This window comes from Dermacentor albipictus, chromosome 10 (assembly GCF_038994185.2).
Source record: "Dermacentor albipictus isolate Rhodes 1998 colony chromosome 10, USDA_Dalb.pri_finalv2, whole genome shotgun sequence".
Taxonomy (NCBI): domain Eukaryota; kingdom Metazoa; phylum Arthropoda; class Arachnida; order Ixodida; family Ixodidae; genus Dermacentor; species Dermacentor albipictus.
Genome location: NC_091830.1, coordinates 71,028,098 through 71,055,789, shown reverse-complemented (window position 1 = coordinate 71,055,789; position 27,692 = coordinate 71,028,098). Strand labels below are relative to the sequence as shown.

General features: G+C 45.9%; 1 protein-coding gene across 3 annotated transcripts in view; it reads right to left on the bottom strand.

Moving 5' to 3' along the window:
* LOC135898348 (zinc finger protein 84-like) overlaps positions 1-27,281 on the bottom strand; it is a 36,596-nt gene extending 9,315 nt beyond the window's left edge. Inside the window, exons 1-3 of one of the 3 annotated variants that reach the window (XR_010563315.1) lie at positions 21,516-21,805; positions 17,954-18,012; positions 16,623-16,884 (exon numbers count right to left, since the gene is read on the bottom strand). The gene's annotated coding sequence lies outside the window, so the exon portion shown is untranslated. Of the gene's footprint in view, positions 1-16,622; positions 16,885-17,953; positions 18,013-21,515; positions 21,806-27,207 lie in introns of those variants that run through there. The other 2 variants (XM_065427244.2, XM_065427232.1) reach the window with 2 other exon arrangements.
* Between the last annotated feature and the right edge of the window lie 411 nt (positions 27,282-27,692).

Here is a 27,692-nt window from a genome sequence, read left to right as displayed (position 1 = left end):
CCGGTTAAAATTGTGCTGTCACTCCGCCCCTCGTCTAGCGCCGCGCGCTGCTGCTGACGCTGACGATGCGAGCGGAGACCGGAAACCGCGGCATAGTGACGTCAGCACTGTTTTTCCGCTTAGTCGCAGTCTCTGCGACTCTGCCTGACCGCGCTTGCTTCTGCATGCGTGCCGTCATAATCTGCCTCGCTCGAGCCTGCGGTCCTTTGTGTGTGTGTATGTAAAGTGGTAGTTGGCGTGCGCAGCATCAATTCAAGTGGTGGGCCGATCATGCCGGCGTTCTGTGCAGCCTACGGTTGCACGAACACCAGCGGCCACGACGATGTTCCATTGCTTCCCGCAAGACAAGAAACTTGCAGCTAAGTGGGAGGCTGCTGTGAATCGAAAGAATTTCAAGCGCTCAAGAGCAACAGTGATGTGCTCTAGCCACTGCCGTGACGATGATTACTACCAGAGTCTATCAATAATGCGTGAATGCATGAGAGTACAACTTTCTGCTAGCAGGCTTTCTAAATGCGGAGCGAAAAGGTCGGGGCAACGAACGCACAAAGGCAGGACGGATGGTAACTGGTATTGGAAGAGCTTATGAGTACACAAACTCGTCCGAACCTGGATTTTGATTTACTGCTAGCTCTTTCGTGTTCGCACGCTGAATGGAAGGTACATGTTCATCTCCCACCCTTGACGCAGGTTTCGTCGCAAACCGCCATTAATTTTCTATTCGCATGTGCGTTGTGAAACAGCCAACATGCAGCTACCATAATGCAGTGCAAGTGTGAAGTTTTCATGTGTTTGAAAGCCGCCGCAGGCCAGGATGCTGCGCTCCCCCTTGCGCACAGAGAGAAACTCATGTAGCCGACCGAATTTGCCGCCTTTACGGCTCCGGTTACGAGTAGCGTGCAGATGGCGCACTGATAAAGGCCCCTACACGTGCTACAAGAGCCGGAAAACTTTTCCCGCATGTAAACCGTCTGTGTAGATTGCCGACAGCTTAGGGGCAGCACACACATGCCGATGATCGCATCCCTCCTTATGTCCCACGAGGAGGCATGCAGGAACATAACAGTACAGTTGTTTGCCTGGAAACGAACTCACTGGATCGCTGAATACAGCTTTGCAAAAAACATACTGACCAAAGAACATTTCTAACACGAGGAGATGCTAGCACTTTCTCAGGGTTCAAGCTAACAGGGTTCAGGTTCCATATTGCCTCAAGTTGCAGTGGAATCACTCAAAGCATCAGAAGCCGACATAAACACCAATCCTCAATTTTCAGGTTTCCAGTACCAAGAATTCTTAGGATTCCATCATAATCTGTCATTAACAGATTACCTGTATACAGCCTAAAATAAGTGCACATGATGTCACTGATCAGTGACCCACAGTCCTCAGCACTATCTCTGGCGCTGACAAAGTTCACATCAGAAACACTGGCCAGGGCACCACGCAAGTCATTATCATCACTGAAGGAGAGGTTGCTGCCATCACTGTCATCGTCCAGGAAAGCAGTAGCACCGTCTGCAGTCGTCTTTTTCTTTTTGCAACTTAAAATTTTATATAACTGAATTGTGCATGTGAGGGTGCTGACAGGAGTCGAATTATAATTGAAGTGGCCTGCTTTCCCATTCTAAATAGATGAGTTTTCATTCTGTAGCAATGTATGTTTACCTTGCCATGGATTTTCAGCACATTCGAATTGAGGGGAAAGTTGAATCACCCTGGTTGGATTTAATAGGTATTGTAGCACATGAATGTCATCCCTGTGTGTTGTTCAATATCTTGTGTTTATGGTGTGTTTCAATTTTGCTGATAGAAGATTGACCCTAGGAAGCTGAAACCAGTTACGGTGGAACATGTTGAAATATAATGCAATGTCGTAAATTTTGTTTGAAGTGTCTTGTTTTCGAGGCCAAATTTTCATGCAACTGTGTTTCTTTTGGATCTCATTGATAAATGCGAGTGCTTGTAGCTTACATATATATTCTTTATACATACAAGAACTAGGGTGACATGGCTGAATGATTTGCTTCATACAGTCCATACTTCTTGTTGCCTTCTCATGTAACAGTTGTACATTTCTTGTTTCATTTGGGTGCAGCATTCACCTTCATTCTTTAGTCCACTGTAACACTACAGACTTTTTCAGCAGACCCAGCAGCAACATGACCATGTAAGTTCCCATCGCTTCTCCGTTTTGCAGTAGAATATTTTCCTGTGTACAAAATATTACACAGGTAGCCACTGGAAGAAAAATTTTATGCTATATCTAATGCGTTTCAGAGGCATGTGCTGCCACCAAGATAGTCTTCCTTCGAAACAAATGCTTTCATCGATTGACAAGCCTAACTCTCGCATACATATAGAGTGCCTGAAATATGTCCCCAATTCTAATCAAAACAGGCCACAGCCTTCCAAATTTCGGATTTAGGTGCTGGTTGCCGTGTGCCTCAGTATCTGGAGGACGCCTTGCAATATGGCAAGCGCAAGAAAAACCAGCATTTCATTGCTGCCGACAAACTCCCTCGCTCCTCTTAGACTAGCCTTGCAAGGGTGTACACAGGGAAACTGCACCACGAAGTGGTTAGTCTCGCAAACAATGAAGTAAATGAAATGTTTGTCAAAGAAGTGAAGATTCCACCACGCCAGATCCATCATCTAGTTGGAGGTTCATTCGAGGAGACCACTAAAAGGTAACTGAAGCGGTGCACAACGAATTGTGGTGTCTAGTTCTCATCATATATGTGCAGTTTATATCGTCCACACTGTCATCTTTACCATCATCAGAGCTGAAAGAGAAACCCCATGCTTGTACAGAGTCGGTTGAGGCCAGTTTGAAGTCGTTTCCACTTGAGAACAAAGTTACAGCAATTCTATCTTTTCTTTTTGTATCAACACCACATGGTCCATAATCCACGCTTCCCGCGGGGGCTGTCATCTTGAAGCTGAGAATACCCGGTGCAACAATGAACCTCCAAGCAAAGAATCAATTTTTTCTCGACGCTGCACATCGTCTGTTTCCAAGAAATGCAATGCATGGATGAGCCAGAGCCAACTCCAGGACTCTATTATCAAGTCAAGCATCTTGAGAAGGGCTAGACTCACTTTCCGTATCTTCTGCAAGTAAATCCTTGACGAGCTGTGGTAATCTTCCATAGATACAAAATTAAACATCCATGCAGGAGTTTGCAGATAAAGCTTGTGGAGCTACCGGCTGGCGGCTTGATAGCAGGTTCAGTTATAGCCTTATTTCAGAATGGGAACAATTACTACTGTATTCCAACACTCAGAAAACTATCCTCAGGTCTACATGTTGTGAAAGAGTTCCAGGAGTATAATAAGAGTGTTATCTGGGAGGATGGCAAAGGCCTCTGGGCTTCTGGGCCAAGCACCATCCTTCTATAAACTTAACGCTGCTTGGATCTCCGCTACTGTGAATTCTTGTTTGTATTGGCATTCATGATCTTTGTGTTGCAAACCTTTCCCTTTTTCAAGACTTTTTCAATATAATATCCAGTGTTCCTCAAGGTTCCACACTTCCCTCCTTTACTCAGAGGCACGTGCTCCTTTATTCCGCACCACTATGTTAGGAGTCCGTACTGGTACGAGTCATGTTTAAGTATCAATAGATCTGGAAACCATTCAGTGTCATTCAAACTCGCCCCTTTCGTCGCACGGAGTGCTTTACCGAGGCTCCAAAAGAGAGCAGCACAAGTCATCTGCAGCGGCTGACATAGAACAAACTGGCATCAACCAACTCGCACCGCACGAGGCAACCAACGCGTAAGCTTTTCCAGATTTGACAAACAATACTTCTTGTATATGGAATACAGCAGGTAAAATTTACGGCACTGTCTTTTGTGAACCACTTAAATTTCCAATGCACTGAGAGCAAACATTTGCATTCATCAGATGTCTTCTAAGCGCACCCACATTTGTGGACAGAAGTTGTGAACATGGAGCACTCGTTGCTCCGTTTGTGAACATAAGTTGTGAATGTGCAGATTTGATGCGTCTTTTTTCGAGTTTCGCAGCACGTTACCTCACAGATTTTGCTTTAACATCCATTAGAGGGGTTAGTGCTTAAATTTGTGATATACCATGAGGAAAGCTACAATCCTTGCTAATGACATGAAGACCAGCGGCCTAGGAGGAGCAGTGTTAATACAAATTGTGAAGACACCTGCACAGAGGTCACATATTTTCACGAATCAATATTTTACCGCATTAAAGATTTTTGATTGCTTACTGCAAATGAAAATGTTCATGCCCGGAAGAGTCAATCTAAACCACACTGAAAGCGTTGCTGTATACCTTCCCAATGAAAAGGAAAGTAAGCCATGGAGGATTGACCTCCCTCATGTGTGAGAACATAAATGTGTGTCTGGTGAAAGGGAAAGATAACAAAGGCGTAAATTAATTTTCGAGTGCTGTCGGAATAGCCCCTACGCAAGTACGGGTCAAAGGATGAAAAAAAATATGTGCCACACCTGGTAACTGTATTGTATTATAGCCTATTGATGAGGAGAGTGGACCTCATCGACAGGTATATTTCATGTGCTAATGCGAAGGTCAACCCTAGGAAATGGGCCGTTAGGATGCTGGCACAAGAAAATCGTTTTGACCACTTCCCAGAATTTCGTCAAATTGAAAATGCAATGCCAAGTGGGAACATCAATTGTAAAGCAAAGTACAGAGTTCTGTGCAAGAAGAGCAGTGTTTTCTTGTGCCTGCAAGTGTACAATAATTTCCTTTATTTTTACCATGCTCCCAAATAATGTTTACGTTTCTCGACATTAATTTGTATCATTTGAACTGCACTTCTGAAACCATTTCAAATGAAATGTTGTAAATGTGTTTTCTTCCCTACATTTTTTCCGGCATTAAAGAGGTTAATTGTGATTTCTACATCCCTTTTCTTTCTCCTTAGTTTTACTAACTAACATTTACTTTAAACACAACTACAAAATGATGGACCCACCTGCACGCCTGCATCGTCTCCATTCAAGATGCCCACCACATTCAAGACCACGCTATAACAGCGCCTATATTTAATCTAGTCACATGTTCGCATAGGCTAGCTTTTTTATTTTATTTTATTGTGCCACTATTGCTTAGCTGTGTAAGATTTAAGAAACTGTTGGCAATCTATGATGTATTTCAATTCTGCTTGTGAATTTTACCCACTCCATTGTCTAGCACCTGAACGGTCCTGAAAGTAAAATATATGAAATGCATTCAGTAAAGTTCTAGCTGTCAGGAAAAATTGAAAAGATGTGCTTCTATGTCCTCTATTCAGAGGCCAACCGGAAGCAGCCCAAGGGGTCATATCCACAGCACACTGCTCGTGGTTCAGTTCACTAGTGGCGCTGACCACTTGCCACTAAAAGACAATGCAGGGAAGTGATAGGGGTTCCTACTAAACATTTTGTTCATGCCATTGTTCATGCCATTGCTATGGGAATGCCACTCACTCCAGCTCACATGGCTGCTGTGCAGGCTCAGTTGTTTTGTGCATGCTCAGAGTGTTGCAAGACATCATCTCTAAAGGATGCTACGGCTTCTTTCTGCTTTCATGCTTAAACTGCAGTTTCCTTCTTGAAGCTAAGCGACTCGTGAAACATTGCAGAGTGAATACTGCATGCTATGCAGTGTTGAAGAGGACTACTGTTTTCACAATGCGGTGGTGCCCTGCATCTCCCTGCAAAATTTTGTGGAAAAAGAATGCCTGCAAGTTCTGCATGTACAATTTTTTGTGATATTTTGCTGAAAAATATTTCCTTCATTACTTAGTTGTGGCATGGACAGCATTTTATACCGAACAGTAATTTTTAAATTCCTTGTCAGCAATTCGGGGCCTGAGAAACTAACAGCAAGCTTCGTCTTTCTCTAACGAGTTGCTCCAGTCAAATGCGAGCACTGTAATATTACATCGGCAGTCAAGTATTTTTTATGAATATGCTACTACTTTCTACCTTCTCTGGAATGGGCACTATAGAAGTGAATTGCTCGTGCCTCTAAACACAGCTCCGTGCCATATATATGTGGTAACGAAAGAGGAAACAGGCTGTCTCTACGAATGCCTACATTTTTGTTTAAAACGTCTTCCCCATAGTTTTTCTTTTCCCCATCCCTCGCACTGCTTTAAGCTTTTCATCTTCACACTCAGCCCCGATGCAAGTTTCCAGTGAGACTTCGTGACTAGTCTGGTTGTCCAAGATGACTGGCGAGAAGCATTCGCTGTTTCAGGATCGTCTATCATCTCACGGACGATAATTCCTTTGCAGTTGTGAAAGCATGGCAGGAAATCCTGGACCCCAAACAGTAATCAGCTTTGATGACGCATCGTGCAAACAGCGAAACTCTTTGCTCAGCCTTCCGATGTGTCTTTCCACCATTACCCCCGACGGATAAACGCTCATCGAGGCACTCTATTTACCCAAGCTCGACGAAACATCGCCTGCTACTGCGATGTCCATGTTCAAATGAGGAATCAAAGGCGATTGCTGATCAGAAGCTGTGACATCAATATTGTTACGTGTAGCTGGAACCCAATGCTATCTACAATTTATTTACAGGTAAGCTAAGGGAAGGCCAAAATGGCGACGCTATATCAAGCGGGGCCCACGTCGTCTTCTTTCTCCTCAGTGCAGCCACACTGTGGCGGCTGTTTCGTAGCATCACCCCCGCAGTAGAAGCACCGTCCCGGTGCTTAATCTACACATCCGCAATGAAAGGTGTGTGGTATGGCTTTAGTCTCGGCACGTGAACGATGTCACTTGCAGCCGACGATGACGCTGAGAGGTTGGTGGGGATGACTTCATACGTGACATCGGTCAATTGTCGGACCACAAGGTATGGGCCAGAGTAGCGCGACAGCAGCTTTTCGGAAAGGCCCACACGTCAAATGGGTGACCAGAGAAGCACCAGAGAACCCGGAGTAAAGTGCACATTGCGATGGTGGCAATCATAGAGGCGTCTCTGATGCTCCTGCAAGGCCTCGAGACAGGTGCGGGCGAGCCGCCACGCGTGGTCGGCGTATGCGATTGCATCGCGAGCGTATTCAGTGGCTGAATGTGTGGCCGAGGGCAACAAAGTGTCTACGGGTAATGCGGGTTCTCGGCCATATAGGAGATAGAATGGTGAATAGCCGGCGGTGTTATACGCGAACGTCACATATGGTAAGTGAAGATCCCAGTCGTGGTGGTCGGGCGCAACGTACTTCGAAAGCATGTTGGTGATGGTCCGGTTGAGGCGCTCCGTGAGGCTGTTGGTCTGTGGGTGGTAGCACGTGCTGAACTTGTGCTTTGTTGAGCAGGAGCGGAGGATGTCCTTGACGACTGCCGACAGAAAGCTGCAACCACGGTCAGCGAGTAATTGGCGCAGAGCACCATGCACTAAAACAATGTCATAGAGCAGAAGGTGTGCAACGTCAGTAGCACAACTTGTCGGGAGGGCTCTGGTGATTGCGTACCGCGTAGCATAATCAGTAGCGATGGCGACCCATTTATTTCTGGAGCCCGAGAGAGGAAACGGTCCAAGGAGGTCTAGACCAACACGGAAAAAGGGTTCCGGTGGGATGTCGATCAGCTGGAGGCATCCAGCTGGAGGTGTGGAGGGGTTCTTCCGGCGCTGGCAGGGCTCACAAGCAGTTACGTAGCGCCGCATGGAGCGGGCGAGACCCGGCCAAAAGAATCGACGGCGTACATAGTCGTATGTGCGCGAGACGCCCAAATGTTCAGCCAAGGGAACATCGTGAAGTTGTTGGAGGACAGTCGAACGCAGGTGTGATGGAATTGCGAGCTGAAGGTCAAGGCCGTGTGGATCAAGATTGCAGCGGTATAATGTCCCCTCCTTAAGGAGAAACATCTGGAGAGAGGCGTCGCCAGGCGTTGACTCCAGATGGTCGATGAGGGCTCGTAATGAAGGATCGCGGCGTTGCTCACTGCCAATTTCAAGCAACTGGGACACAGAGAAAACGCAAGCGATGGCGTCCACATCAGCTGGTTCATTGACGGGGTAGCGGGACAAACAATCAGCATCCTGGTGCAAGCGTCCCGTCTCATATGCCACAGAGAAGGCATATTCTTGCAGGCGTAACGCCCAGCGAGCTAGTCGTCCCGAGGGGTCCTTGAGCGAGGATAGCCAGCAGAGCGCTTGGTGATCAGTGATGACACAGAAGGGGCGCCCGTACAAGTATGGACGAAACTTTGCAACAACCCACACAAGAGCGAGGCACTCATGCTCTGTGATTGAATAATTGCGCTTGACGGGTAATAGAAGTCGGCTGGCATAGGCTATAACGCGATCATGTCCACGCTAGCATTGTGCTAACACTGCTCCTATGCCGTGACCACTGGCATCAGTTCGAACTTCCCTTGAGGCAGACGGGTCAAAGTGGGCCAGAATTGGAGGCGTGGTGAGGAGAGTAGTGAGCTGCGAAAAAGATGCGGCATGGTCAAGTCCCCAAGAAAATAGGGCGTCTTTCTTCAAGAGGTCGGTAAGGGGACGTGCGATGGTCGCAAAATCCTTCACAAAATGTCGGAAATAAGAGCACAGCCCTACGAAACTACGAACATCCTTGGTAGACTTCAGAACAGGAAAGTTCGTAACGGCACAAATTTTGTCCAGATCAGGTCGCACGCCTCTGGCGTCCACGAGGTGTCCAAGGACGATGATTTGGTGGCGAGTGATGTTACATTTTGACAAGTTCAACTGGAGACAGGCACAGCGGAACACGTCAAGAATCGCTGGAAGATGGTCTAGATGTGTGTCAAATGTGGGCGAATAAACGATGACGTAGTCCAGATATCACAAACAGGTAGACCACTTGAACCCCTGAAGCAGAGAGTCGATCATTCGTTCGAAGGTGGCGAGCACGTCACAGAGACCGAAAGGCACCACTTGAACAGATAAAGGCAGTCAGGGGTAACAAATGCAGTCTTCTCTCAGTCCATGTTGTTGACGGATATCTGCCAGTAGCCGGACCGTAAGTCGATAAAAGAAAAATAGGTGGCACCGTACAGGCAGTCTAGAGCGTCATCAATACGTGGCAAAGGGTACACGTCCTTTTTTGTGATTTTGTTCAGGTGGTGATAATCTACACAAAAGCGCCATGTTCCATCTTTCTTTTTGACAAGTACGACGGGAGAAGCCCAGGCACTATAGGAAGGCTTGATAATGTCCTTTTCAAGCATCCTTTTTACTTCCTGTTGGATAACAGCTCATTCGGACGCAGAAACACGATATGGACGCGGTGAATAGGGTTCGCATCACCAGTGTTTATGCGATAGGTCACGACGGACGTTTGACCTAAGGGTCGATTGTCAAAGTAAAATGTCGCGGTAGCCTTAAAAAATGCGGCAAGGAGTTTCAGCATGAACAGGTGTAAGGTCAGAAGAAACCATCTTCTCAATGTCGACATCAGTACCGTGCAATGACGTCACGGTATGGGCTGAGCTGTGACGATCTTCCACTGTGAATGGCTCGATCTCATCATCCTGCAAAGCGCTAATTGTAGCCAATGAAATCCCCTGAGGCAGAACTTGCGACGTTAGCGCGAAATTGACAAGGGGAAGGCAGGTGCGGTAACCAGTAATTGTCAGCACAGTGTGTGGCACGGTAACACCATGTGTAAGCATAATGGCCGAAATTGGTGCGGCCACGTAATTGCCGTCAGGTACAGCTGGTGAGGACAACAAATCGACGTGTGTCACAGAGTGAGGCGGTAGGTGAATAAAATCCATGAAGCTTAAACGCCTTGGAGGCGAGTCCACAGGGTCGGCAAGAAGAGGCAAGTTAAGGCGAAGTGAGCCAGCTGAACAGTCAATGAGGGCACAATGATTGGCAAGGAATTCCAAACCAAGAATGAGTTCGTAAGGGCAATGCTCGATGACGGTGAAGAGAATGACGGTGTGTCTCTCAGCAATGGTGAGTCGGGCAGAGCACACGCCAACAATAGCAACAGTCCCTCCGTCGGCGACTTGTACAAAAAGGTTCGGGGCGGGCGTCAGAACTTTTTTGAGGCGACGTCAAAGAGCAGCACTCATAATGGACACATGCGCTCCGGTGTCAATCAAAGCGCACACAGGAACATTGTCGACGAGAACGTCCAAAAGATTCTTGTTCGTGGGTAAGGTGAAGCGAGGATTTCGTGCTAATTTCGTCATTGCAGCTTCACCTCCAGAAGCTGCACTGTCTAGTTGTTCGGTCGGGGGTGCGGCGAGTAGGTCGCAGAAGGAGCATGGAGTGACGGGGGCGAACGAGATTGACGACGGGAGGGGGAAGGCGAGCAGGAGTAGCGGGATCGTGTCAAAGGTGTCGCAGGGTCAGATGATGGAGCGGGCATAGAAGGGGCGAAGGAAAAGGACGCGCTAGAGGGGCGAGGGTGGTAATCAGGAGAATAGCACATCGGAGAAGTCCAGTGGCTGCGGCAGTGGCGAGCGATGTGTCCTATGCGTTGGCAGTTAAAACAGACCGGCTTGTCGTCCACGGTTCGCCATTCGAAGGGGTTGTGCTGTCCATAAGAGGAGTAAGAAGAGTGCGGCGGCGACGTGCGTGGAGAAAGAGGTTTCGAGCCTATGGAACGAATGGATTGCAGGCCAACATTGGACAACTCTTGACGGACGACGAACTGGATCAAGGAAATTGTCACCGGAGAATGATCAGCTTACGGGAATGAAAGGGCCGCCGGTTGCGCCGCTTCGACCTCACGACGAATGATGCGGGTCGAGTTGTCACATCGCGACGGCTGGTGGAAGAGGTCGTCACGGGATGACATAGCAGCTGTGTTGGGAAGTCGCGTGATGTGCTGGGCTACCCAACGGCTTTTAGCATGCTCAAGACGGCGGCACTCCTTGAGGATCGTATAGATGCTGGTGACGTTCGTAAACACCAGTAAATTGAAGGCGTCGCCAGCAATGCCTTCGAGGACGTGATTAACCTTATCGTCCTCAGACATCGTCGGGTCAGCCTTGGCACAAAGGGCCAAGACGTCGAGAATGTACGACACGTAGGACTCGGTCGACGTCTGTACACTTGTGGCAAGGGCTTTCTTGGCACTGACTTGGCGACCAAAGGGATTGCCAAAAAGGTTGCGGAGTTTCTCTTTGAAGAGATCCCAGCTCGAGATCTCCTCTTCGTGAGTCTGTCGAGGTAGAAAAGAACGTTCGCAGGCATAATAATCGGATCCCACGTCTGACTGGTGCTGACACGTTCGTATAAGCGGAGCCAGTTGTCAACATCAGGACTGCTGACACCGTTGAAAACACCAGCATCCCGAGGGGGGGAAACGGCGACGTAGGTTGGGGCTGCAGGCGGAGACGGTTGCGTAGATGAAGTGCCACCAGCAGGAGCCGAAGTTGCACTGTCGCCGTTGCGACCGCTACGAAGCTTCATGACAGGTACGGGGAACGTCCACCTCCGCCAAATTAATGTTACATGTAGCTGGATGCCAATGCTACATACAAATTATTTACAGGGAAGCTAAGGGAAGGCCAAAATGGCAACGCTATATCAAGCGGGGCCCACGTCCTCTTCTTTCTCCTCAGTGCAGCCACATTGTGGCAGCTGTTCCGTAGCAATATAAATAATGGGACCACCATATGCAGTGGGTAGAGATGCGAGCTTTTCAGGGGACAGCTGCATCTGTGCCATAACTTGTGGTCTCTTGCACGTCTGACAGGAGGACTTCAGCCGAATGGGCAGGTCTTCAATAAATATGACATCAGCTGTGTTGGCTTCCTTCAGCGACATGTTACCGAGCGTGGAGTGAATGGCTGCACTTCTGGCCAATGACTACTCTGAAATATGGACATGTAGCTCCAATGGCTCAGGAATTATTACATTCCCAGGATCTGCAGACTGTTCGGGGCGCAAGAGTGATAGCATGTCTAGTACGAGAGGAGACTGTGTCTCACAGTGATGACGACAAAGGCCACATTAACTACTGTGGTAGAGAAGGGGTCTCAAGGTCAAGGTGCAAAAGTCAACAGCACTACCATCGATGGTGAGCTAAACATTCTGTCAGCAGGTCAAGAGAGAAATAGGCAGCAAGCTGTCACCGAGGCCTCGAAAGGGTGCGCCAATCCAGGAATAGTGTGCAACTGGGGCGTAGCATCAAAGCAGTGTCGTATGTCCATCTCCAGTGTTCACTACAGCCTTGAGCTTCCCCCTCGTGCCGTTACATGCACTCATAAATGTTGGACGCAGGTGTATTTGGTAAGGAATGGCCGGACACACAATATGCTGTATGGCCAACAATAGCATATACTTCCTGAATACTTGACTGGCAGTTTCCCGAAAGATATGTTCTTGTTAGGACCAAAAGCCAAGAAAATAAATGTTCCACAGTGGCCTGCAGCAGCATTCATTCGATGATACGGCACACTCCTCCCCCAATAGCACAGACTGTTCTTACGACGAGTCACTTATTGCTTGCGAAACCCATCCGTTCACTACAACTTTGGAAGGAAATGATAAAGCAGTCCTTTAGGGCTGCGAGTTGGAGTGCAAGAGTATCCTTGAAGCAGCGGAGAAGTTTATGCTGCCTTGACAAAAGAACGTAAGATAGCTTGAGCAGTGATAGAACAGCCATTTGACCTTCTGCTGCAGATTTTAGTGAAGGCAAAAAACTGATTTTGGAAAACACTTCCGGCACAGTGTCGAACTTAAGTCAACCTTTCGTTTAGATTATTCAAGGAAAATTCAGCACAAGACTATACTGTAATTTTAACTGAAATAGGCAATCAATATAACAGACTCCACTTTATGCACATAAATAAGGCATCAGGATAAAAAGGACCTACCTTTTAACATAATGGTCAACCCTTTGCGTACATCACGGTATAAAGCACTTTACTGATGGTACTGTGCAGCGCTTATTAATCATTGGACAGTTTCGTATTCAGCAAGTATTGACAATATAACCTCTAAATTAGTAAACAATAGTCTCAGTCTCTAGCAGGTTTTATTGCACATTTTTTATCAATCTTTAATGACAAGTTAGATACCCCAAGATTGGAAAACTGCCAAAGTCATACCCATCTTTGAAGACGGTAACAAAACCTTGGCTGAAAACGACCGACCGATATCGATGACGCGTATATGCTGTAAAATGATGGAACATATTATTGCATCTCATCTCTACCATTATCCAGAAGCTAACTTCGTTTTTTCATAACCAACATGGTTTCCGGGGAGGTTTGCTGGGGAAAATGCGTCTGCTTGGATTTAAGACAGATTTGCATTTTAGCATGGACTCAAACCTTCAAAGTGACCGTCTTTCTGGATTTTTCTAAAGCTTTTGACCGCATAGCCTATTGTTGCCTGTTTTAGAAATTATCATCACTGAAACTTACACAAAGTTTATCCTGGCTTCGAACTTTTCTTCCAAACAGGCCGCAGGTTACTTTTGCTAACAGCTTCTCCTTGCCCCTTTTAGATGTTTCTTCCGGGGTACCACAAAGAAGCTTTTTGGTCCCTTACTCTTTCTAATATACATTAACGACCTAACCAATGTCTTCTCTTCATGCATGTGCATATTTGCTGACTACTGCATTATCTATCGTCCTATTAACAGCTCTGATGACCACCTGAGGCTTCAATATAATCTTAACAAAATTACTAATTGGTGCGGAACTTATCATGTTCACCAAAATATAAAGCGATGTCCTTCAGCCGCAAATGCTCCAACTCAAACCATTCCTACTGTATGAAAAATGTCCCACTATGTCGGGCCTCATCATTAAAATATCTAGGCATAAATTGATAAACAAACCTCTCCCGAACTTCTCACACACCTCCGTCTGAGCCAGTGCTCCTCCATCGCTAGGTTACCTGCGCCTCAACCTTCGAAATTCATGCACACATATCTGCAAACTGGCATTTCAAACATTCGTTCACCTCGGTTTGAGTTGGCCGCTCTGGCCTGGTGTCCCCACAAAGTTAATTAACATGCTGCAATCGATACGAAATAGAGCCGCACGTTTAATTCCCGCAATTATGACTACCATTCTAGCGTAACCTCTCACTTAAGCAGCCAAGCAATCATCGCGACTTTGTTCTATGCTCCCCTTCCTCAATGGCGCACGTAGAGGCCTTCTAAGTTATTTTACAAATGATTTAATAAAGTAACAGATATCATTTTCACAAGAAAGAGACATTCATGCGTTTGGCACACTTCAAAGAGAGCTAGAATATATGCTGAAACACACGCGTGTAACGAATACCATGCCCTACCAAATTCTTAGCTCATCACTGCTGCTTGAATTATTTGAAAGCTAGTGCAATTACAGCCATGCAATCTGCTGTTCCAATCATGTAAGGTTGCAAGGAAGGCCCTAACTAATAAAATAGTGTCTGTGGTTGAGTATGCATATTTTATATATTTATAAATGACACCATCAACAGCTGTGCTGCAGAATGCGTGACCGAACATTATGGCAGCCTTCTTTATGATTCGACAGCCCCCTTGAGCAAGCTCTACACCACACGAAGATTATGAGGTACGAGGATTACAGAACTGCAGGACAAACAAGTCCACATGGAGGCAGTGCATTGGACCCTCAGTCGGAGAGAAATGCAACCAGAGTGAAAACAACAAAGGAGGACTGATGGCAGTGCTGTATCTGTGGCTATGGCCACTCCGTTGACTTCTAGGATGATGCTGATAGCACACGTTAACCTTTGGCTTAAATTTTACTAATGAGGCAGCATGATTGAAGCAAGCCTCATGTTTTAATAGTTTCTTTAGTGCAGGCATGTTAAAATTTTCTGCTAAAGTGCCGTTTTGGACAAGGATGGCACAGAGAACTGTTCTTGAAGGAGTTATTCCAAGACTGCTTGTGCAGCACAATGTGTCAAACCTCCAGGGTTTTACTTCAAACTGAGACCTATTTGCCTCGTCAGTTCATAAAGGACTGTCTCGTATACTTACATGTAAAGGGAATAGATACTGGTCCCTGCCTTTCCCATGTGCTGAAAAGAGCTGAAATACTAAATTATTTTCACTGCCAATTACCGCCACTTAAAACCGCTGATAAATAGCCTAATTTGGGGGAGCATTTCAAAGAGCAAATGGCTCTAGCAGCTCACCTCTCGAGGCCACTGTTAGTTCAGCCATAGTGGCATACTAAATAGCATCAATGGCAGTGAAAACCAATTCAGCCATTTAATTGTGAAGGTGAGCTAAGTCACAACTGTAGTTCAGACTCAATATGAACTCGCTCAAAAGAAAGAGACACGTGATGACAGTGAATGAACACACTGTGCCTCATCAACAAAACTAAGGGCATATTGGAAAGTGCCTACACTGAGGCTATAGCATCAGTGATACAACAACTGGAAGTGAACAATGTGGACCTAGAAAAGCAAAATGATATTTTAGAGGAACTCATCACTGACGAGGAGTTCACTGCAGACATTAAGCCCGTCATGAAGGACAAAGATCCTTCCTGAGAAATTTCCAGACAGGTAAAAGCTAGAGAGGCGTTGCTGTAACAATATCAGCCTAGATAAAAAATAGTGAGAACAGTGGTATCACTCAGTGCTCAGCCAGATGAGGAGCCTAGCTTCAACAGGTTATCAAGCTCCTAAAATTCTAGTGACATTTTGGTGGCGGAATTTGTCAATAGCCTGGAATCTGGCAGCAGCTTAATGAATCAGTTCACAAGAAAGGTCTCATAAAGGATGAAATATTTTATTACCTACATAACCTATCGTGCGCTGCGGCAGTGATTAAGGCCTCCAGGCGAGTGAACTGTGCTATGCGCTGACAGAGGCATCCTCACCGATTCCATCGTTTACCAGCATCTCAGAGTTCAAGAGCACCTAGGTTGCTTACGAGCACTACCATTATTTGCCCTAGGGTTGTCCAAGGCTTGAGGAAGTTGTATGACTTAGTCCAGTGTCATAAGCATTCAAAGATCGTAATGTTAGCTCCAAAAATAGGCCAGATGACAAACACCCCAATCAGGGCTCTGCTGACTGATATCATTGGATCCCACGGATGAATTACCAGTGGCAAATCACCCTCCAATGACGAATGCGGAAGTGGCAGTATCATTTAGACAGGCAACGACTTTCAAGCTTTATGATGTAGCTTCGCGTGGAAGTTAAAAATTGCGAGTGAATCTGACTCTGTGAAAGCACAGAAAACGGACACTCTCACCCTGGAACGAAAGCTACTCTGACATTACAGCCACCAACAGCAACAGCTTCGTACAACTTTCTGAAAGTAAATAGCAATGCATGCATTGCCTGTGCTTCATCAAACCATCATAATGCAGCTTGCACCTGTAGCATCACAAGAGAAAAGAAAATAGAGAAGCAGTCCTCTGAAAACTGTTGCCTTCATTGTACCCCACGAGAACACCACACCCACAACTGCTGTAGAGACATACAAGGTAGAAAATGTAAAGAAGGACACGCATCTTATATCACCCAACGTGGAAACCAAAGCAGCCTCGATATCCAAGTATTTCAAGTACAGTCACCACTAAGAGTCTTCCTGCAAGCTCTCACGCAAGCTATGAAGCAGTTCTGCTCCAACCATTTTACCTGATGATTACGGAAGATACAAATTGTGTTTACATCCGAGGCACCACAGATAGCGGCAGCCAGCGCAACTTCATATGTAATGACATCGCCAAAACGCTTGCATACAAAGAGCTCGGCCAGATCACTCTACGCCTCAATTCCTGCAAACAGGATTAATTTCAAGGCTGCGCTGCATCACAGAACTCAGTCAGCGTAGTCATTCCCACAGTCTGGAGTACTTCATCCCAGCCACTGAAATTTCCTTCACTTGCAATGACGTAGTGCATTTGCAGACCCAGTGCAGAAAGAGAGAGAACAGATGGCACCACATCCTTGACAAGCTGATTTTACCTGGAATGGCAGTTGAGGAAGTTCGTAGAAGCAGAAATAAAACTTTGCTCCGGCAACAGCCTCAGTTGCACTTGGCTTTTAGTTTGAGTGTATGTTTCAATACCACTATACCTCAGATAAGTGGTGAACGTAGTCACACAGGCTAGGGTACTATGTGTAAGCGCCTCTGTTGAGTCGATGAACAAGATTCTGCAAAAGTTCTGGGAATATGAGAGCATAGGAATTTTGACAGAAGGGGACAGTCTTGAAAAACTAAATGCTTTGATCAGTCCTTGAAGTGCTTCAAAGCAAAGTTGGATTCGCCGGTGGTCGCTGTGAAATAGCCTTCTTATGGAAAGAAGATTATGAGTAGCTAGACAGCAATTAAAGAGGAGCTTTAAAGTGACTGACATTGCTGTGGCATAGAAAATATAGCTTCATAGGGGTTTGGCCGCGGAATATCACTCAATTATTAAAACTCATATGAGTACATGCCTTGCTGAATGGAGGCCGAAAAGACGCGGTGCGACATGTCTCAGATTCATTACATTCATTACACATCGCACTGTCGTGTGCAGTGAGTCAACAACTACAAAAATATAAATGGTTTTGAAGAGCGAGAACATGGACCTGACTAGTGTCACTGAACAAATGCTCAGAAAAAGGACCTAATCTTCCGAATGACATGATCACTCTTGTACATTTTCGGTTTAGTCAAGCTGTTTGACAGCCGATATTTCAAAAGAAATCTTGGCAGTTCAAACCTTACGTTGTCTTTGTAAGTGATAGCTTTCACATTACAAGAGACTGGCTGCAAATTACAGCGACGAACGTGCCCCTCAATCTTCGTAACAGACCTTGCATAGAAAGCAGTACATTTATGCAGCATAAAAACTACTTCAGTTATAATGCACAAAGGGTTAACCTTGACCTTGCAGAAACGTGCCACAGCACAACAATACAATGAGAGATGTGCAAAGAATTTCTTGCTGCCAAAGAAAGGTTCATACGCACTATGGGATATTGGCCAAGAAGCAGGCAGCTTTACAAGTGTTTTTATTAAGATTGTAACAAACAAACAAAAACTTACCATATGAGAGCGTAATTTCATGTATGTATGCATCCCGCAACTTCTTTCTTCATCGCCACCTGGAAGATACGCGCACTTAGGTACGTCATATAGATAAAGTGTTGCTATGTGACACGCAAATGCTGACTTGCTTAAGTTTCATTCCACTTTTTCAAGCAAGCGTGCGTAGTCTAATCGGCAGAGACTCAAGCTTCTGGTGCTGGGGGCCATAGTTTTAAACTAAGCAACGTTTTTACTCATTTATTTCTAGTGACAACTAGTGGCATCTAATGACAAAAGCTGACCATAAATCACATGAAACTGACAAACCACAAAGTTGGGGAAAGAGGTAAAGAAAGCTATCACTCTAAAAGCCTATATACAGCTGCATATCAAGAAAGAAGGCAGAGGTACTTTCCAGTGAGCTGAGAATAACCATACGGCTCTTGGGACCATGAAGAGTCTATTTATGCTAAATGTCATTCTGTGGCAATACGTCTGTGTAAGGCCTACTAAATGCGACAGCCAGGTTATTAGCTGAATTTTTCCATGTATGCGGTCCGCATTAGATCTGCAACACATGAAGAAGCACATAAATCTACAGAGAAATTAACGCCCCGACTGAGTCGGCGGGTATGCGGCTGAAGAAATGGCCATCGTAGTCTCAGCATGAGCTCATCGCTGCATCCAAGAAAACCGCCATTCCTGCTCGAAATCACATGGAACCTTGTGAGACAAGTTTTAACAGGTGCGTCAAATAGTGCACTTGGATTTCTGCAGACAGATTGCTAACCATGCAAGAGCTCTGTTCTGCAGACTGTATCAAGAATATATGACCTGCTTGCAATGACAGCGCTTTTCAGTATTCAAGCGAAGCTACTGTTTCAGAGCTGCGGCAATGGCACACTAGTTGAAAGCGAGCTTCGAGAACTGTAAAAAGTGGGGAAACTGATGCTCAGGCTGTCCCTTATTGTGTGAATGCTGGGCCAGGGAATCAAGCCATGCAACTGCGTGTGTTTTGTAATGCCAAATAGAAAATTTATGGCGCCTACATATTTTTCAGCTATTTTGGAAAGGAGCGCACATTTGGGGCTTGCCTAATGGCCAAGCAAAGAGTAGCCAATATAAAGGCCCTGTTACCGAGACTAACTTTTTTGGCACATTGCTTGGAGCCAAGCTGGTAATGTTCATGGTTAGTTCCCTCAAGGTATCTGCAAATAAATGGATGTCACCTTTTTGAATCAATTCTACAGTCATGCTGCATTGAATCAGAGGATCACCATTCCCATGGCAGCATTTCGTTGGCCAGTAGAGTGTCAGAAATGTAATGCAACTCTCCCAAAACAAATGCATAGTTCAATAGTAAACTTCAAGACTACTGCTCTCAAAGAGGTTTCAGTGGAAGCTCATGGTAGGGAGGCTTTTGGGAGAGGATGTCAAGAACTGCAGTTCCAGCATCTAGAATATTCTCAGCCAGGTAAAGCTGACGCCTCGGAAATTTGGGATGTCATTGTATAAGGTAAGGGCAGCAATAAAATGCACGTCTCGCACGTAAATGTCCTCGTCGCCAGAGAAAACGGAAATACACCAGCGCGTTTCTCCACTGGTGAATGCCTCGCAAGCCTTTCGCTGTCGCAAAGAAGAGATTGACATTTCAGTCCCAAAATCCACAGCGACGAGAAGATAGTGTGATGGCACAGTTCCTTGAGCAATTTTGGAAAAGATGGCAGAGAGAGCATCTGCTGAGCCAACATGCTGCACAGCATGCAAGTGTTCAAGCCCAAGCTTCAAACAATCTAAAATATACAGCTTGTGTTTGTTTACCAAGATTAAGGATCATGACAGCTATGGAAGACTGGGCAGATCACAGGGTACATTAAGGACATGATCAGAACATAAAAAATCTGTTGTATTAATCTTTCAAACAACTCAGTAACAGGCAGACCTGTTTCGCATTTTCTTTGAGCTTTTATCGACTCAGCAGTCTCAAACAGCACGCCTATTCGTGGGCAGAAAATAGTGAAGATTTTTGCTTCTTCTTGCGCAAGCACAAGCATCAGCTCCAAGAAGAAAACTAAGACAGGGTGAGCATCCATTATGAACTCTTTCACAGTACTGTAGTTGATTTACTTGTAAATATAATTTGTCATTGCAACAGTCATGACCTTATTTTGCACCTCCTCCCCTTTAAGAATGACAGAATATCAGATTTAATAAAAGAACTACCATACTTCAGTAGAGCAAGTTTGCTGAATTATACAAAAGGCTCACTCAAGCAAAAAGCTACTCAAGCTGCTCAATACAAAAGCTACTCAATACAAAAAGCTACTCAAGCTGCAAAGACGTTGCCTAAAAGTATACCTGAAATCAGAATAGAGAACATGCAGATGGAATGAGCCACCGCTCTCAACTAAAACAAGACTAGCTTCTTAACTGCTGAATTCGTGCAGCTTTTGTAAAGCTTATATTTAGGCTGCCCCATTGATAGGCCTTACGCTAACCTTGAATCAAAAGGATACCAGCACCATACAGTAAAAATGAGGAGAAGCAGAGCTCTACAACATGAAGATGATGCAGATGCACTCAATTATTGTCATTACATGCGGATGAAAAGAACTCAATTTAGGACCACTTCAGCAACTAGGAAGGCTACGTGCTTGACTATGAAGAAGTCACAGATGCCAGCTCTATTCAACACACTGATGTTGAGCGGATGTTAGACAGTCATGGCAGCTGCTGGCGCAATCCTGCTCTCCTGGATCACTATTCTCGACTAATGTAACATCAGCAGAGTGGCCTATACGTACAATCATGTATTGCCAATCTGCTGTTCGTTTAATGTCCTTCCAGTAGAATGAGAACGTTTTGTTCTTGGTAATTTCCTCACAAAGGATTTTGGCATAATAGTGATGGGTAAGTGGGGACACCACCAGAGGTCAAGACAACCAGGGGATTGCTATATCTCCTTGCATGTTAACATTTTACACAGGGCAGCTATCATAACATGCTTCAGTCAAAATGAATGTTCAAACACGTCACTGGAGCAATATACCCCACCGCAAGCTGCAGAAGTGCCGGCACCGTAGTTACACCAATGAAGGCACGAAATCAGCGGATTCTTCGTTAAACAACAGGTGATGAACAAGTGTCGTAACAGGTGAATTAAATGACAGTAGAGTTAAACCTCGACAAATAGAGTGTGGTAAAATCGGCACTTAGTTCAACCAAAATCTGGCTCTACTGAAATTCAACGTTTTTGCTAAACACTCACGGCATCCAATTCTTTTTTTGCTCGGAAGAGGTGCAGTTAAGGATTTAACTTAACTCGACCTTCCTTTTCCCCTTCTTCCCTAACATAGGTAAGCGTAACATCAACTTGCAAAACGTTTTTCAGTCACATTTGCGGTAAAGGCGTCTGATAACTTTGACTAGCTTTCTCTGGGAATTTCTGATTTTCTTCAGCGCACTGAAGGCACCTTCTTTCAGCTTCACTCATGGTGAGCGATCTCTTTGTGGTATCCCGAAACGAGCAGCGACATCCTTTATCACGCTTATCTATAGCGCTAGCTTGATAGTAACTGACCTTGCTCTCAGATGAGATGGCGTTGCGTTTCGTACTACCGCCTCTACCAATATTCAGGCTTGTTATTTTCCACACGAGGTAGGGAGCATTGTTCTTGCAGACAGCAGAAGCAACCGGCACACCAAATTGGACGCCAAAAAAAAGAAAGCACGCGCGCTCGCTGTCGATGTCGATTCGGCTCTTTTCATTTAAAGGAGTTGAAAGTACAAATTGTTGAAGGCTGCTTCTGTACGCGAGGGCACCCATAACGAGGACGCTGCAAACATTTAAAAATAATTTTAATTAAGCTCTATGGAAGGATGGATGTTATGAGCATCTCCTTTGGAACGGGGCAGCATGGGTTGCGCCACCAAGCAATTGATATTATACTCCCTAATGTCCTACCAAGATTAAACAATAAAAAAAGTGAAAAAGATTACTATGAACTTTCATAATCATATTTTCTAATCTTCTATTGTTAACTGTGATTGTGTACGTCCCCTCTTTTTGTCGTTTCCTTACTTTTCTACCACCAATACACGGGGGAAGGAAACTCAGGAGAGCATCTGACGTCACTCTTAGTGAAGCGAAGGTGAAGCCGGAAGTTGGCGTTGCTCATGGCGTTGCTCCGCCTATCAGGCCAGCTCTCCTCTCTTGTTTACATGTCTCGCGAAACCATGCCGCTCTGCGCGTAAGACTGCTGCTCGGACCCGCGCGCTCCGCAGGAATACTAAACAATCGTTAGCACGTTACAGGCACGTACCCAAGAGGGGCCCGGGGGGGCCCGGGCACCCCCCCCCCCCATCCCGAATTTAACACCCCCCTTCCCTCCCCGCCCACGCCACCAATCCTCACACACATTCCTTAAGCGCCGCAAATCAATGTTAATAAGATTTCACAGCTATTTCGCGGTCAACATTTTGCTGCCTTTTTCACTACTTTGGATGGCGGTAGTTATCGGCACCTCCTGGGGTGTGAAGGCCAGTTTTCTCACAGATTCGGCGCCAGCGTGATTAAATCGAGATGCGTTCAGGTACGTCACCACCACGACCGGCTTGGTTGGCCGAGAAAGCCGGTCGTGGTTGTAGCACTTGGTAGATAGGTAAACGAGGGATCCAACAGAGCTGTGGTTGTTCCACAAATGTATATTCCTCTATAATCCTTCCAGAGAAAGAAGCGCTGTTTTATTCGGTTACGACTCAAGTCTGCAGTGAAGCCCTGCACACGCCCTCATACCCGCCAGCCACTGTTCCTCCGCGAGGCTGCAAATAATTCGGAGTTCAAATTTTCCCTGTTACCCAAATCAGGCGGTAACCACAAAAATAAATTTATTAGCGCGTAAATTTATACATTTTCCTTCGCCTATTATAGTGGAATGACGAATGCCTATTTCTTTATTGAACTGAAATAAAATTATTGCTTCGCTACAGCTATGCAGTATGTTGTCAAGTTGCACTTCAGTTGGCAGTGCAATTTTATGAGTAAAACGGGCTCATCAGTGAAATGTACCGCACGCTTTTGAAGATTTAATTAATTATGGAGTTTTATGGCTGCCGAAACCATGAGGCATATGTCGTAGTGGGAGACTCCGGCAATACGTACTACTTGGGGTTTTTTAACGTGTACCTAAATCTAAGTACATGCGCGTTTTCGCATTTCGCCCCAATCGAAAATGCGGCCACGGTGGCCGGGATTCGAGCCCGCGACCTCGTGCTTCGCATGCAGCCGAACATCATAGCCACTAAGCAACCATGACAGGTAGACTTTTGACCTTTGACACTTTGTCCATGTCTGTTGCACAGCTCATTGCTACCGTCGATAAAAAGACTCTTCAAGAACAGCAGACGCCCCGGAGGTATCAAGTACGACGCCATTTTGAAAAAGCCGCATGACGACGACTTTGTTTCTTTCTGTGATTGGCGGGCAGAATAACACGACCCCGCGTGGGCTGTGTGCATTGTTTGTCAACTGCTGTTCTTTTTTTAAACATGTATGCTACCATAGAAATCTTTATTTTACACTTTCGCTTTTTTTAATGGTTCTTGGCAATGTTCCTCCTGCGCTTCTTTCCTGCGCGATGTTCATTTGATGTGGTTTCTTGCTTGCCTAGTAAAGGAGAGGTGTATCTCACAGGCGTACCTGTGAGATACACCTTATTTCATTTCTCTTTTTTGAGGGTTTACGGCGAATGGCGGGCGTTATTAACATTTGTACTAGTAAAGGTACCCGCCCCCCTCATTTGCATAGAAAAGTTACCTTGGATTGGGCCCCCCCGAAAAAAATTCTGGGTACGCGCCTGGCACGTTAGCATGATTCCGCCGAAGAGGGCACAATTTCCCGCGGATATTCCTTCGTCCGTTGCCATTGCCATGGGTTGCTACATTGCGTACAGCGTTGCATGCGCGTTCATTTCACGAACTTTAGTTCCTCGTGTCCCACCTGGCCACATCAACATCCGGTAGAGCACGGTCCAGATAACGCAGCGCAACAAAACACGGAGACCAACGCAAACCTGCCCGCACGGCGCCTTTGCCGCGGTACGAATCCTACGGAGCAACACGTGTGAGCGCACAGAACAATAACAAAGCCGCCGCCCGAAAGGCGCGGTCACTACAGCAAAGAAATAAAAAACAGCAAAACAAAGGAGAACCTACGACGTCATTTCCTCCACACTTTTCTCCTAGCGCGCGGAGGGGGTAGCGCCTGTCCTCAGTTCCCTTCCTCCATGCCTATTACTAAGCCCGCCGACATGTTTACTTTTCCACTGCTCTCGATGAACCCAAGGGCTTCAAGGAGACTAGTTGTGCCTAAACATCTACCACTGCGCAGAAGTCTTCACATTCTAAAAAAACATGCTCCATAATTTCCCTAGCTTTACTGCAGCACGCAGCTGCTTCTTCTTCCTTCTTATATCTCGCTTTATAGGTGCGCTTCGAAAAGTAATGAGCTACCCTTTAAGTTATCTTAAATTGTTTCTTTCCTGATTTCGTTTTTTTTTTCCTCTTAAGTAGTTACTCATGGCAGGTTTCTTTTACATTGCCGCCACCCAAGAGATTATTTTAGCCTCTCTGACTTTCAAACGTCCCCTTCACGGTCTTTGTTGTCCACCCTACAGCTAGGCCGCATATACTTAATTGCTGGTAAGCTTCCTAGTTTTTTTCCTCCACTGTGAATCAATGTTTTTCCTGTACAGATACCTCAACACTCTCCCAGCCCATTTACTTTCTTCCATATTCCTCAGTCGTTCTTCATACTCAATTTTACTGCGAGCTTCCCTCACTTAAAAACTTGTACAGCCCATATCACATACCTATACACACCTTCATTTGTAGTCTTGCCGTGAGCGCCCAATGCGAGGCGTCCCACTGACCTTTGGTTCCCATCGACTCCTGATTGTATGCCACCACGACCACGTACAGCATATATATATATACTGTATGTGGTCGTTATTGGCCTGTCGCACTGCTGAACATTACCACGCTTGTCTTTAAGACTGGTATACCAGCCGTCAAACCAAGCGTGGTAAAGTTCAGCAGTGCGCATGCCAATTAGCCATCACGTGCAGCAAGTGCTCCGATCGTGATACAGATGCATGCATCTGTATTCCGCGTTTTAAGTTCACGTACAAACCTGCACGCTTGTTCCTTCCCTCCAAGGTCAGCGACAAGATGTTCCATCATGCTTCGACACGACGATTACCACTTATTGCATAGAATCCCACCCCTCTCTGTAACGCCCTACGTGGCCTTCAGGGTATTGATATAAACAAGGAAATTCAGTTAGACCATCCTTACGCACCTTTTACGGTTGCTATCGCGATCGTTAAGGAAACAAACCGCCAATGGCAGATGAAGCTTAAGCGACATGGTTACTCACTACGAGCGCGTGATAGAGACAACTTTCACACTCTCCTAATAATAAAAACAATACGACCACGTGCGAATGAGCTAATCAGCGCGCACGTTTCAGCGTTACAAAGCTGAGATGTGAAGTTGAGCTTAACATACTAGCGTGCATTCGTTCACGTGTAAATAAGCATAGGTCGAACAAGCCGCCCAGATGCTTGGCTATTACGACGTGGGCGAGCTTCTGCCTGGTGATGTATAAGGCACGGGCCGCTTTTTTCGTTGCGACGGTAGATTGGATTTTTTACAAGCACTGCTCCAGGAGGCCACATGTTTCCGGCAAATGGAAGCCTCGGGACAGCACCCGATATTACACTAAAGGAGGCGGCGCCGGATCTCCAAGGCACACAAGGGGTAGCGGGGGAATCAAAGGTAGAAGCAGGGCAGCCTGCAGGTTGGGGTCGCGGAGGCCAAAGCTCGCAGGGGGTCGTCGCATAAAAAATTGCGCTGTCCGCGACAGCGGACAGGACAGCCTATCTAATACACTCTTTGCACGCGCAGGGATCAGTCCGGGTTCTAGCTTTGATGTCCCCGTTGCAGCTCTGGTGTCCTGGAGGCAACACCAATATTCAAAATAATGATGCGTTGTTACAACTAGTAAAAACACAATAGAATAAATATAATTACATCCAGCCGCCAAGTTGCGACGCCAAGTTCACCACGACGGTGTCCCCCGAATTCTGCAATACCAGTTAGAACTTTGCCACAACGACACTGTTAACCAGAAACAATACCAGCCTTAAATAGACGCATGGTTATTCAGGAGCGCGACCGGCCATCACAGGGAGCAAATTCTTAGATCCCGATGCAAACGATAAAAAAAAGTTCTTTTATTCCGAACGCACGCAGTTTTACAATTACTTTTGCAATCCCTGTTACACAAACGAAACGCCAACAGCACAAGTACCGAAATTTAAGCGACACGGTTATCACCACGAGCATGCGGAAGAATCAGTTAACTGAGAAGAGGTTTCACTGTTACATACTAAAAAATACGACCACGTGCGAACGAGCAATTAAATCGGCACAAACGTTTCATTCGCCACAGACAGCTGAAGAGTAATCTTCTCTTAATGTCACCACAATACCAGCATCCTATCCCATGTAAGTAAGCACAAATCTAACAAGTCGTCCCCTTAAGTTTCGTTATTTCACGAAAAGTGCATGTCATTGATAGTAAGAGCAATATATGACAGCCCTAAAAACAGGTGTATTAAACTTCAGCAGCGTTGCCTACTATATAACGTGCAGCAAGTGCCCTGACCATGATACAAGTACGTGCGAAAGTTCAGCTATTTCAACCATCCGCAGTGGCACGATTGATTGCTCTCGCAATCGCGGTTACGCAATGAAAACGTAAACGAAGCTCAAGCTTATTCTGGACACTGTGTGTCGGGAAGTTGTTATTATTAATATTCAGTTTCTCATTATTCGCCACTGTTCAGGAAAGATACAACGATAATTCTCAGACCCATACTGTGGGCTACATGGAAGGAGTTAGCGCTTGTAATGTTTCGAAGTCAGCAATTTCTTTTCGGCGGATCTCACTGCTGCGCAGAAATATATGAGAGTGAGCTCGGAAGTTTGCAGAAAACCAGTACGGTGCGACCAAACGCAGCACAACGGATGGTCAATCGCGGATTGATGTTATACTGTAGCCGCAAACCGTGTGTACGAGCAATGCCCATCATTCGATTACGCGCAGACATGACATTTTAGTCGAAAAGAAAGATTACAGGGCTGCTAAAAGAAAAACACTGACTTCATGAACTCTCACTTACCTTTTGAAAGGTGCAAGACGTACTTACATGCGCTTCAGAAATGAAGCTCCAAAGGGCACGACGAAGACGTTTGCCTGGAACTGACAAACGTTCACGCTTTAACTCATGAGCGTGTGACACAACCACCACAACGTAGGCCTTGACATGACAAGCGTTGACACTTGAACTCATGAGCGCGTGACAAAACCACCACGTTCATAGGAAGCGCGCGAACTGAGCGCGTGAGAGCGCGGAGCGCACCAACCCAGCAACCTTCTGGCATTCCAAGCTTACCTAGAAGGTCGATGAGATCCAATAAGCCGGTGTAGCGTTAAGTCATGTGACCGACTACGCGCTAATCAGCGAAAAGTGTGCACATACATGCACCAGACAGTGGTGATACGACTGGATTAAGGCAGTCACTGCTCTGTTCTACGGCCGTGGTTGCAGCCGTTACAGAGCTTGCCGTATACTCGGCTTTCTCGGCATGTTCGGAGCGTAGGATACGACTAATTCGGTTACGCCTTGCGGGA